General features: G+C 38.9%; 1 long non-coding RNA gene across 3 annotated transcripts in view; it reads left to right on the forward strand.

Annotated features, from left to right (window-relative positions):
- The window catches only part of LOC131766850 (uncharacterized), a 100080-nt gene extending 89757 nt beyond the window's left edge, over positions 1-10323 (forward strand). For all 3 annotated transcript variants that reach the window (XR_010835785.1, XR_010835786.1, XR_010835784.1), the window contains one exon: positions 4644-10323. This is a non-coding gene — a long non-coding RNA (uncharacterized lncRNA). The remainder of the gene's footprint in view (positions 1-4643) is intronic.
- The last annotated feature ends 2365 nt before the right edge of the window (positions 10324-12688 follow it).

Below are 12688 nucleotides of genomic sequence, written 5' to 3' on the forward strand. Positions count from 1 at the left end.
TGCTCTTCAGAATGGATGGGGCAATTCACATGCACATCAGCAGTAAGGCCGCTCTCTTCACATCCTCACCAAAATTCAACTGCATCAGAGTTTTTAACTTTTGTTAATCTGATGACTATGAAGTTGATTCTCAGATTGGTTCAAGAAGGAAATGTATTCATAGTTACTTCAGTGTGTGACTCTGCTGTAAACAATACTTACATGGTCATAATTTAATACTAAATACTAATTTAACCAAAAATTGTAAGAGAATCTAAAGTATGAGAAGTGTGTGTGTGTGTGTGTGTTTGTTTATGAGTAGTGGTGGTGGTTAGATTTTCACACAATGAATCTTTAAAATTTTCTTGTAATTACCTTTCACAAAATCTTGTAAATCAAGTTACTTACACAGGATTGGGTTTAGAGAACAGTTTCATGTTTGCCACTAGAGTGAAATGGCAAGTATTTAAAATTCAGGGGATTTAAGGGGGCATATAAATGTTTTGACCAGCACTGTTAGAATGGAAAACCAAACTCATTTTTTTAATTTTATTTTTTATACAATTTTAAAAGTTTAGTTTCCATTTACAGTTAGTGAAGTGAGGTTTTCAGGTAATAAAACAAAAAATCTGTGGTTAAGTTATATATTATTAATAAATAACAATGTTCTCTTCAGATCAAAATTGTTCACCCCTTTCCCATTTCAAACACCCTTCCTTATTGACTGGATTCAGATGAGTAGCTCCTGACTTCACTGAGTTGCTATATGTCGAAACTGAACTTACTGAACGAACAAGGTGTGAAATTAAATAATGAGTCAACATAGAAAATGTAGCTACCAGTTACAGTGATGTTTGTGGAATCATGTTTGATTAACAGATTAACTTTAAAGTCTCCTGATAAAAGTTTAAGCCTAATTAGTAAGTGAATGTTTTTAACTCAGAGCACAAACAATGTGCTTTAGACACCTTATGCACAATCTAACTTCAGATTTCTTGAAGGTTTTATTTTTCCAACTTCTCTTTCTGACACTTCTGGTTTCTTTCACTTTCCTCATTCATTCTAATATGAATTTTCCCTTTAAACATGTGCTAGGACATATGCTCATGGGAGGTAGAATTATTCTGGTCTTTAGTTGTCTACCTGATGTTGACTACATAGAGACCACTGTCCCTGAGCTTGGCAAAGCAGGACGGTGGTGGTGGGTGCTGACAGAGTAGCAACTTTGTCACAGCATTTGGTAACTGGCATAAACCAAACCAACCAACAAAATTATTGTACCATCATTTATTATTTGTGTATTTGAACTATGTAATTAGGTGCACACATATTTAGAACAATTATGTCCTCCTGCAAATTAACCATTCATCATTATGGAATACCCCCTTTTACCAACAGTAATATTTCCTTCTTTTTAAATTTTATTTTATTTTTTATTTTTTTAACATCCTTATTGGAGTATAACTGCTTTACAATGGTGAGTTAGTTTCTGCTTTATAAAAAAGTGAATCAGCTGTACATATACATATATTCCCATATCTTGTGTCTCCCTCCCTCCCTCCCTACCCCACCTGTCTAGGTGGTCACAAAGCACGGAGCTGATCTCCCTGTGCTATGCGTCTGCTTCCCACCAGCTATCTATTCTACGTTTGGTAGTGTATATATGTCCATGCCACTCGCTTGCTTCGTCCCAGCTTATCCTTCCCCCTCCCCATGTCCTCAAGTCCATTCTCTACATCTGTGTCTTTATTCCTCTCCTGACCCTAGGTTCTTCATAACTTACTTTTTTTAGATTCCATATATATGTGTTAGCATACGGTATTTGTTTTTCTCTTTCTGACTTACTTCACTCTGTATGACGGACTCTAGGTCCATCCACCTCACTACAAATAACTCAGTTTCGTTTCTTTTTATGGATGAGTAATATTCCATTGTATATATGTGCCATATCTTCTTTATCCATTCATCTGTCAGTGGACACTTACGTTGCTTCCATGTCCTGGCTATTGTAAATAGAGCTGCAATGAACATTGTGGTACATGACTCTTTCTGAATTATGGTTTTCTCAGGGTATATGTCCAGTAGTGGGATTGCTGGGTCATATGGTAGTTCTATCTGTAGTTTTTTGAGGAACCTCCATACTGTTCTCCATAGAGGCTGTATCCATTTACATTCCCACCAACAGTGCAATAGTGTTCCCTTTTCTCCACACCCTCTCCAGCATTTATTGTTTGTAGATTGATTTTTTTTTTTTTTCCGGTACACAGGCCTCTCACTGTTGCGGCCTCTCCCATTGTGGAGCACAGGCTCCAGCTGTGCAGGCTCAGCGGCCATGGCTCATGGGCCCAGCCGCTCCGCAGCATGTGGGATCCTCCCAGACTGGGGCACGAACCCACGTCCCCTGCATCGGCAGGCAGACTCTCAACCACTGTGCCACCAGGGAAGCCCCTATTGTTTGTAGATTTTTTGATGATGGCCATTCTGACTGGTGTGAGGTGATACCTAATTGTAGTTTTGATTTGCATTTCTCTAATGATCAGTCATGTTGAGCATTCTTTCATGTGTTTGTTGGCAATCTGTATATCTTCTTTGGAGAAATATCTATTTAGATCTTCTGCCCATTTTTGGATTGGGTTGTTTGTTTTTTGATATTGAGCTGCATGAGCTGCTTGTAAATTTTGGAGATTAATCCTTTGTCAGTTGCTTCATTTTCAAATATTTTCTCCCATTCTGAGGGTTGTAACAGTAATATTTCTTGTTCCGAAGTCCAATTAGTCTGATACTAATACAACTACTACACTATCTTTTCATTAGTATTTGCATGGAAAATTTTCCTTGCTTTTTACTCTTGATTTACGTAAGTCTTTATATTTGAAGTGGGTTTGCTTTATTGTGCAAGACCCATGTATTTTGGGTCTTGCTTTTTTCACCAAATCTGACATTGAAGTGTTCAGAGCATTAATGTAATTATAAATATGTCTACATTTAAATCTGCCATCTTGCTAGTTGTTTTCTATTTGTCCCATTTGTTCTTTTTTTTTTTTCCCCTACCTTTTCTGGCCTCCTTTGGATTTATTGGATTATTTTTTATGATTCTGTTTTATTTTCCCAATTTGCTTATTAGTTACACTTTTATTTATTTGGTTATTTTGGAGGGGGGTTCCTTCAAAATTTATCAAGATATAATGATGTGATTTACATACATCATGAAATGATTACCACAACAAGTTTGGTGAACATGCATCATCTCATATAGATTAAAAAGAAAAAGAAAAAAATTATTTTTTCCTTGTAATGAGGGTTGTCACTCCCTTAACAACTTTCATAAATAACATACAGCACTATTAACTATATTTATCATTATATATTATATCCCTAGTATTTATTTATCTCATAACTGGCAGTCTATACCTTTTGACCACCTTCATCAAATTCCCCCTCCCTCCACCCTCTGCCTATGGTAACCACAAATCTAATCTCGTTTTCTATGAGTTTGTTTGGTTGATTGGTTGGTTGGTTTTTTTTAAGGGATAACTGACTTACAACAGGATGTTAGTTCAGGTTGTACAACATAGTGATTCAATATTTCTATACATTACAAAATGATCACCATGACAAAAGCCTAGTTACCATCTGTCACTATACAAATATATTACATTATTAATGACTATATTCCACATGATGTACATTTCATCTCTATGACTCGTTTATTTTGTAACTGGAAGTTTGTACCTGTTAATCTCCCTCACCTATTTCACTCATACCCTCTCTCCCTCCCATCTGGCAACTACCTGTTTATTCTCTGTGTCTATGACTCTGTTTCTGTTTTGTTTTTTTAGATTCCACATATAAGTGAAATCACACAGTACTTGTCTTTCTCTGCCAGACTTATTTCATTTAGCAAAATACCCTCTAGGTCAATCCATGCTCTCCTAAATAGCAAGATTTCATTCTTTTATATGGCTGAGTAATAATCCATTGCATATATATACCACTTCTTTATCCATTCATCTGTTTGATGGGCACGTAAGCTGCTTTCGTATCTTGGCTATTGAAAATTATGCTGCAATGAACATAGGAGAGCATATATATTTTCAAATTAATGTTCTTGTTTTCTTCAGAAAAATACCCAGAAGTAGAATGGCTGTATCCTATGGTAGTTCTATTTTTTATTTTTTGGAGAACCTCCATATTGTTTTCAATAGTGGCTGCACAAATTTACATTCCCACCAACAGTGTGTGAGGGTTTACTTTTCTCCACATCCTCGCCTACCCTTGTTATTTGTTGTTTTTTTGATACTAGCCATTCTGACAGATATGAGGTGATACCTCAGTGTGGTTTTGATTTTCATTTCCCTGATGATTAGTGACATTGAACATCCTTTCATGTACCTGTTGGCCATCAATATGTCTTCTTTGGAAAAATGTCTATTCAGGTCCTCTGCCCATTTTTTTATTGGTTGGTTTGTTTTTTGAAGTTTAGTTGTATGAGTTTTTTGTATGTTTGGGATATTAATTCCTTATCAGATATATCATTTGAAAATTTCATCTCCCATTAAGTAGGCAGCCTTTTGGTTTTGTTGATAGTTTCCTTCACTGTGTAAAAATTTTTTTGGTTTCATGTATTCCAATTTGTTTATTTTTTGTTTTGTTTCGCTTGCCAGAGGAACATTCAAAAAAATATTGTGGAGAGATTTGAGAAGATAGCAGAAGAGTAAGACACGGAAATCATTTTCCTCCCCACAGATACATCAGAAATACATCTGCACGTGGAACTGCTCCTACAGAACACCCACTAAACACTGGCAGAAGACCTCAGACCTCCCAAAAGGCAAGAAACACCCCACATACCTGGGTAAGGCAAAAGAAAAAAGAAAAAACAGAGACAAAAGAATAGGGACGGGACCTGCACCAGTGGGAGGGAGCTGTAAAGGAGGAAAGGTTTCCACACACTAGGAGCCCCTTCGCGGGCGGAGACTGCGGGTGGCAGAGGGGGGAAGCTTCAGAGCCACGGAGGAGAGCACAGCAACAGCGTGCAGAGGGCAAAGCGGAGAGATTCCCGCAGAGGATCGGTGCTGACCGGCACTCAGCAGCCCCAGAGGCTTGTCTGCTCTCCCACCGGGAAGGGCAGGGGCTGGGAGCTGAGGCTCGGGCTTCAGTCAGATCCCAGGGAGAGGACTGGGGTTGGCGGCGTGAACACAGCCTGAAGGGGTTAGTGCACCATGGCTAGCCGGGAGGAGTCCAGGAAAAGGTCTGGAGCTGCTGAAGAGGCAAGAGACCATTGTTTCCTGGTGCGTGAGGAGAGGGGTTTAAGCATGCCGCTTAAAGGAGCTCCAGAGACGGATACGAGCCGTGGCTATCATCCCGGACCACAGAGATGGGCATGAGACGCTAAGGCTGCTGCTGCCGCCACCAAGAGGCCTCTGTGAGAGCACAGGTCACTCTCCATTCCTCCCCTCCCGGGAGCCTGTGCAGCCTGCCACTGCTGGGGTCCTGGGATCCAGGGACAACTTCCCCAGGAGAATGTACGGCGCGCCTCAGGCTGGTGCAACGTCACGCTGGCCGCTGTGGGCTCACCCCACATTCCATACCCCTCCCTCCCCACCGGCTGAGTGAGCCAGAGCCCCCGAATCAGCTGCTCCTTTAACCCTGTTCTGTCTGAGCGAAGAACAGACACCTTCGGCCAACCTACACGCAGAGGCGGGGCCAAATCCAAAGCTGAACCTCAGAAGCAGTGCCAACAAAGAGGAGAAAGGGAAATTTCTCCCAGCAGCCCCAGGAGCAGTGGATTAAATCTCCACAATCAACTTGATGTACCCTGCATCTGTGGAATACCTGAATAGACAGCAAAATATCCCAAGTTGAGGAGGTGGACTTTGTGAGCAAGATAGATTATTTTTTCCCCTTTTCCTCTTTTTGTAAGTGTGTATGTGTATGCTTCTGTGTGAGATTTTGTCTGTATAGCTTTGCTTTCACCATTTGTCCTAGGGTTCTGTCCGTACTTTTTTCTTTCCTAGCAAGACAGGACCACAGCCACCCCAAAACACACCACCAGACGAGGAGCTGCCCACCAGAAAGACAAGATCCAGCCTCATCCACCAGAACACAGGCACTAGTCCCCTACAAAAGAAAGCCTACACAACCCACTGAACCAAGCTTAGCCCCTGGGAACAGACACCAAAAACAACGGGAACTACGAACCTGCAGCCTGCAAAACGGAGACCGCAAACACAGTAAGTTAAGCAAAATGAGAAGACATAAAAACACACAGCAGATGAAGGAGCAAGGTAAAAAGCCACCAGACCAAACAAATGAAGAGGAGATAGGCAGTCTAAAGGAAAAAGAATTCAGAGTAATGATAGTAAAGATGATCCAAAATCTTGGAAATAGAATGGAGAAAATACAAAAAACGTTTAACAAGGATCTAGAAGAACTAAAGAGCAAACAAACAGAGATGAACAACACAATAAATGAAATAAAAAATTATCTAGAAGGAAGCAATAGCAGAATAACTGAGGCAGAACGGATAAGTGACCTGGAAGATAAAATGGTGAAATAACTGTGGCAGAGAAGAATAAAGAAAAAAGAATGAAAAGAATTGAGGACAGTCTCAGAGACCTCTGGGACAACACTAAATGCACCAACATTCGAATTATAGGGGTCCCAGAAGAAGAAGAGAAAAAGAAAGGGACTGAGAAAATATTTGAAGAGATTATAGTTGAAAACTTCCCTAATATAGGAAAGGAAATAGTTAATCAAGTCCAGGAAGCACAGAGAGTCCCGTACAGGATAAACCCAAGGAGAAACACGGCAAGACACATGTTAATCAAACTATCAAAAATTAAATACAAAGAAAACATATTAAAAGCAGCAAGGGAAAAACAACAAATAACACACAAGGGAATCCCTATAAGGTTAACAGCTGATCTTTCAGCAGAAACTCTGCAAGCCAGAAGGGAGTGGCAGGACATATTTAAAGTGATGAAGGAGAAAAACCTACAACCAAGATTACTCTACCCAGCAAGGATCTCATTCAGATTTGATGGAGAAATTAAAACCTTTACAGACAAGCAAAAGCTGAGAGAGTTCAGCACCACCAAACCAGCTTTAAACAGATGCTAAAGGAATTTCTCTAGGCAAGAAAAACAAGAGAAGGAAAAGACCTATAATAACAAACCCAAAACAGTTAAGAAAATGGGAATAGGAACATACACATCAATAATTATCTTAAATGTACCTGGATTAAGTGCTCCCAACAACAGACACAGACTAGCTGAATGGATACAAAAACAAGACCCATACATATGCTATCTACAAGACACCCACTTCAGACCTAGGGACACATACAGACTGAAAGTGAGGGGATGGAAAAAGATATTCCATGCAAATGGAAATCAGAAGAAAGCTGGAGTAGCAATTCTCATATCAGACAAAATAGACTTTAAAATAAAGACTATTACAAGAGACAAAGAAGGACACTACATAATGATCAAGGGATCGATCCATGAAGAAGATATAACAATTGGAAATATTTATGCACCCAACATAGGAGCACCTCAATACATAAGGCAAATACTAACAGCCTTAAAAGGGGAAATTGATAGGAACACAATCATAGTAGGGGACTTTAACACCCCACTGTCACCAATGGACAGATCATCCAAAATGAAAATAAATAAGGAAACACAAGCTTTAAATGATACATTAAACATGATGGACTTAAGTGATATTTATAGGACATTCAATCCAAAAACAAAAGAATACATATTTTTCTCAAGTGCTCATGGAACATTCTCCAGGATAGATCATATCTTGGGTCACAAATCAAGCCTTGGTAAATTAAAAACAATTGAAATCGTATCAACTATCTTTTCCGACCACAACACTATGAGACTAGATATCAATTACAGGAAAAGATCTGCAAAAAATACAAACACATGGAGGCTAAACAATACACTACTTAATAACGAAGTGATCACTGAAGAAATCAAAGAGGAAATCACAAAATACCGAGAAACAAATGAAAATGGAGACATGATGACCCAAAACCTATAGGATGCAAAAAAAGCAGTTCTAAGAGGGAAGTTTATCACAATACAGTCCTACCTTAAGAAACAGGAAACATCTCAAATAAACAACCTAACTTTGCACCTAAAGCAATTAGAGAAAGAAGAACAAAAAAAAAAACCCCCAAAGTTAGCAGAAGGAAAGAAATCATAAAGATCAGATCAGAAATAAATGAAAAAGAAATGAATTAAATGATAGCAAAGATCAATAAAACTAAAATCTGATTCTTTGAGAAGATAAACAAAACTGATAAACCATTAGCCAGACTCATCAAGAAAAAAAGGGAGAAGACTCAAATCAGTAGAATTTGAATAGAAAAAGGACAAGTAACAACTGACACTGCAGAAATACAAAGGAGAGATTACTACAAGCAACTCTATGCCAGTAAAATGGACAACCTGGAAGAAATGGACAAATTCTTAGAAATTCATAAGCTGCCGAGACTGAACCAGGAAGAAATAGAAAATATGAACAGACCAATCACAAGCACTGAAATTGAAACTGTGATTTAAAACCTTCCAACAAACTAAAGCCCAGGACCAGACGACCTCACAGGTGAATTCTATCAAACATTTAGAGAAGAGCTAACACCTATCCTTCTCAAACTCTTCCAAAACATAGCAGAGGGAGAAACACTCCCAAACTCATTCTACGAGTCCACCATCACCCTGATGCCAAAACCAGACAAGATGTCACAAAGAAAGAAAACTACAGGCCAATATCACTGATGAAAATAGATGCAAAAATCCTCAACAAAATACTAGCAAAAAGAATCCAACTTCATGTTAAAAGCATCACACACCATGATCAAGTAGGGTTAATTCCAGGAATGCAAGGATTCTTCAGTGTATGCAAAGCAATCAATGTGATACACCATATTAACAAATTGAAGGAGAAAAACCATATGATCATCTCAATAGATGCAGAGAAAGCTTTTGACAAAATTCAACACCCATTTATGATAAAAACCCTGCAGAAAGTAGGCATAGAGGGAATTTTCCTCAACCTAATAAAGGCCATATATGACAAACCCACAGCCAACATCGTCCTCAATGGTGAAAAACTGAAACCATTTCCACAAAGATCAGGAACAAGACAAGGTTGCTCACTCTCAACACTATTATTGAACATAGTTTTCGAAGTTTTAGCCACAGCAATCAGAGAAGAAAAAGAAATAAAATGAACACAAATTGGAAAAGATGAAGTAAAGCTGTCACTGTTGGCAGATGACATGATACTATACATAGAGAATCCTAAAGATGCTACCAGAAAACGACTAGGGCTAATCAATGAATTTGGTAAAGTAGCAGGATACAAAATTAATGCACAAAAATATCTGGCATTCTTATACACTAATGATGACAAATCTGAAAGTGAAATTAAGAAAACACTCCCATTTACCACTGCAACAAAAAGAAGAAAATATCTAGGAATAAACCTACGTAAGGAGACAAAAGACCTGGATGCAGAAAATTATAAGACACTGATGAAAGAAATTAAAGATGATACAAATAGATGGAGAGATATACCATGTTCTTGGATTGGAAGAATCAACATTGTGAAAATGACTCTACTACCGAAAGCAATCTACAGATTCAATGCAATCCCTATCAAACGACCACTGGCATTTTTTACAGAACTAGAACAAAGAATTTCACAATTTGTATGGAAACACAAAAGACCCCAAATAACCAAAACAATCTTGAGAACGAAAAATGGAGCTGGAAGAGTCAGGCTCCCTGACTTCATACTATACTATAAAGCTACAGTAATCAAGACAGTACGGTACTGGCACAAAAACAGAAATTCAGGTCAATGGAACAGGATAGAAAGCCCAGAGACAAAGCCATGCACATGTGGTCACCTTATCTTTGATAAAGGAGGCAAGAATATACAGTGGAGAAAAGGCAGCCTCTTCAATAAGTGGTGCTGGGAAAACTGGACAGCTACATGTAAAAGTATGAAATTGTAACACTCCCTAACACCATACACAAAAATAAACTCAAAATTGATTAAAGACCTAAATGTAAGGCCAGACACTATCAAACTCTTAGAGGAAAAAGGCAGAACACTCTATGACATAAATCACAGCAAGATCCTTTTTGACCTGCCTCCTAGAGAAATGGAAATAAAAACAAAAATAAACAAATGGGACCTAATGAAACTTAAAAGCTTTTGCACAGGGCTTCCCTGGTGGCTCAGTAGTTGAGAATCCACCTGCCAATGCAGGGGACATGGGTTCGTGCCCCGGTCTGGAAAGATCCCACATGCCGCGGAGTGGCTGGGCCCGTGAGCCATGGCTGCTGGGCCTGCGCGTCCGGAGCATGTGCTCTGCAACGGGAGAGGTCGTAACAGTCAGAGGCCCGTGTACCACACACACACACACAAAAAAGCTTTTGCACAGCAAAGGAAGCCATAAATAAGACCAAAAGAAAACCGTCAGAATGGGAGAAAATATTTGCAAATGGCAAGAATTAATCTCCAAAATTTACAAGCAGCTCAATAACAAAAGAACAAACAACCCAATCCAAAAAGGGGCAGAAGACCTAAATAGACATTTCTCCAAAGAAGATATACAGATTGCCGACAAACACATGCAAGAATGCTTAACATCACTAATCATTAGAGAAATGCAAATCAAAACTACAATGAGATATCATCTCACACCGGTCATAATGGCCATCATCAAAAAATCTAGAAACAATAAATGCTGGAGAGGGTGTAGAGAAAAGGGAACACTCTTGCACTGTTGGTGGGATTGTAAATTGATACAGTCACTATGGAGAACAGTATGGATGTTCCTCAAAAAACTACAGAGAGAACTACCATGCGACCCAGCAATCCGACTACTGGGCATATATACCCTGAGAAAACCATAATTCACAAAGAGTCATGTACCAAAATGTTCGTTGCAGCTCTATTTACAATAGCCAGGACATGGAAGCAACCTAAGTGTCCATCAACAGATGAATGGATAAGGAAGATGTGGCACATATATACAATGGAATATTACTCAGCCATAAAAAGAAATGAAACTGAGTTATTTGTAATGAGGTGGATAGACCTGGAGTCTGTCATACAGAGTGAAGTAAGTCAGAAGGAGAAAAACAAATACCGTATGCTAACACATATATATGGAATCTAAAAAAAAAAAAAAAATGTCATGAAGAGATTAGTGGTAGGATGGTAATAAAACACAGACCTACTAGAGCATGGACTTGAGGATATGGGGAGGGGGAAGGGTATGCTGTGACGATGTGAGAGAGTGGCAGGGACATATACACACTACCAAATGTAAATTAGATAGCTAGTGGGAAGCTGCAGCATAGCACAGGGAGTTCACCTCTGTGCTTTGTGACCACCTAGAGGGATGGGATAGGGAGGGTGACACAAGAGGGAAGAGTTATGGGAACATATGTATATGTATAACTGATTCACTTTGTTGTAAAGGAGAAACTAACACACTATTGTAAAACAGTTATACTCAAAGATGTTAAAAAAAAATAAATAAAATACAATAAAAAATAAAAAAAGAATGTTTATTGCTTCTTTGGGTCTTTTTGTATATCTCTCTTACTAGATTATAAATTCCTTGGGTGCCTGAGGTTAATTTATCTCATTCATCTGTATAAACTCCTAATACAGTGTACTGACTCGTGCATTAAATGTATCTTACAAAAAAAAAAAACTATGGAGAATAGTATGGAGTTTCCTTAAATAACTAAAAATAGAACTACCTTATGATTCAGCAATGCCACTACTGGGCATATACCCAGTATATGAGAAAACCATAATTCAAAAAGATACATGTAGCACAATGTTCATTGCAGCACTATTTACAATAGCCAGGACATGTAAGCAACCTAAATGTCCATCAATAGATGAATGGATAAAGAAGATGTGGCACATATATACAATGGAATATTACTCAGCCATGAAAAGGAACGAAATTGAGTTATTTGTAGTGATGTGGATGGACCTATAACCTGTCATACAGAGTGAAGTAAGTCAGGAAGAGAAAAACAAATACCATATGCTAGGGCATTTATGTGGAATTTTAAAAAGTGGTACTGATGAACCTAGTGGCAGGGCAGGAATAAAGATGCAGACGTAGAGAACAGACTTGAGGGCATTGGGGGGAAGGGGAAGCTGGGACAAAATGAGAGAGTAGCACTGACATATGTACACTACCAAATGTAAAATGGTTAGTAGGAAGCTGCTGCATAGCACAAGGAGATCATCTCGATGCTTTGTGACAAGCTAGAGCAATGGAATAGGGAGGGTGGGAGGGTGGGAGGGAGGCTCAAGAGGGAGGGGATATGGAGATATATGTATACATATATCTGATTCACTCTGTTGTACAGCAGAAAGTAACATCACATTGTAAAGCATTTATACTCCAATAAAGATGTGAAAAAGTCAGAGTGAAAAACAAACACACAAACAAACTCATAGAAAAAGAGATCTAATCTGTCGTTATCAGAGGTTGGGGGTGGGTGGGGAATTGGAGAAAGAGTCAAAATGTACAAATTTCCGGTTATAAGACAAATAAGTCCTTGGGCACGAGGAGAGGGGATTAAGAGCACCGCGTAAAGGAGCTCCAGAAATGGGTGCGAGCCGCGGCTGTCGGCACGGACAGTAG

Source organism: Kogia breviceps, chromosome 12 (assembly GCF_026419965.1).
Source record: "Kogia breviceps isolate mKogBre1 chromosome 12, mKogBre1 haplotype 1, whole genome shotgun sequence".
Classification (NCBI taxonomy): domain Eukaryota; kingdom Metazoa; phylum Chordata; class Mammalia; order Artiodactyla; family Physeteridae; genus Kogia; species Kogia breviceps.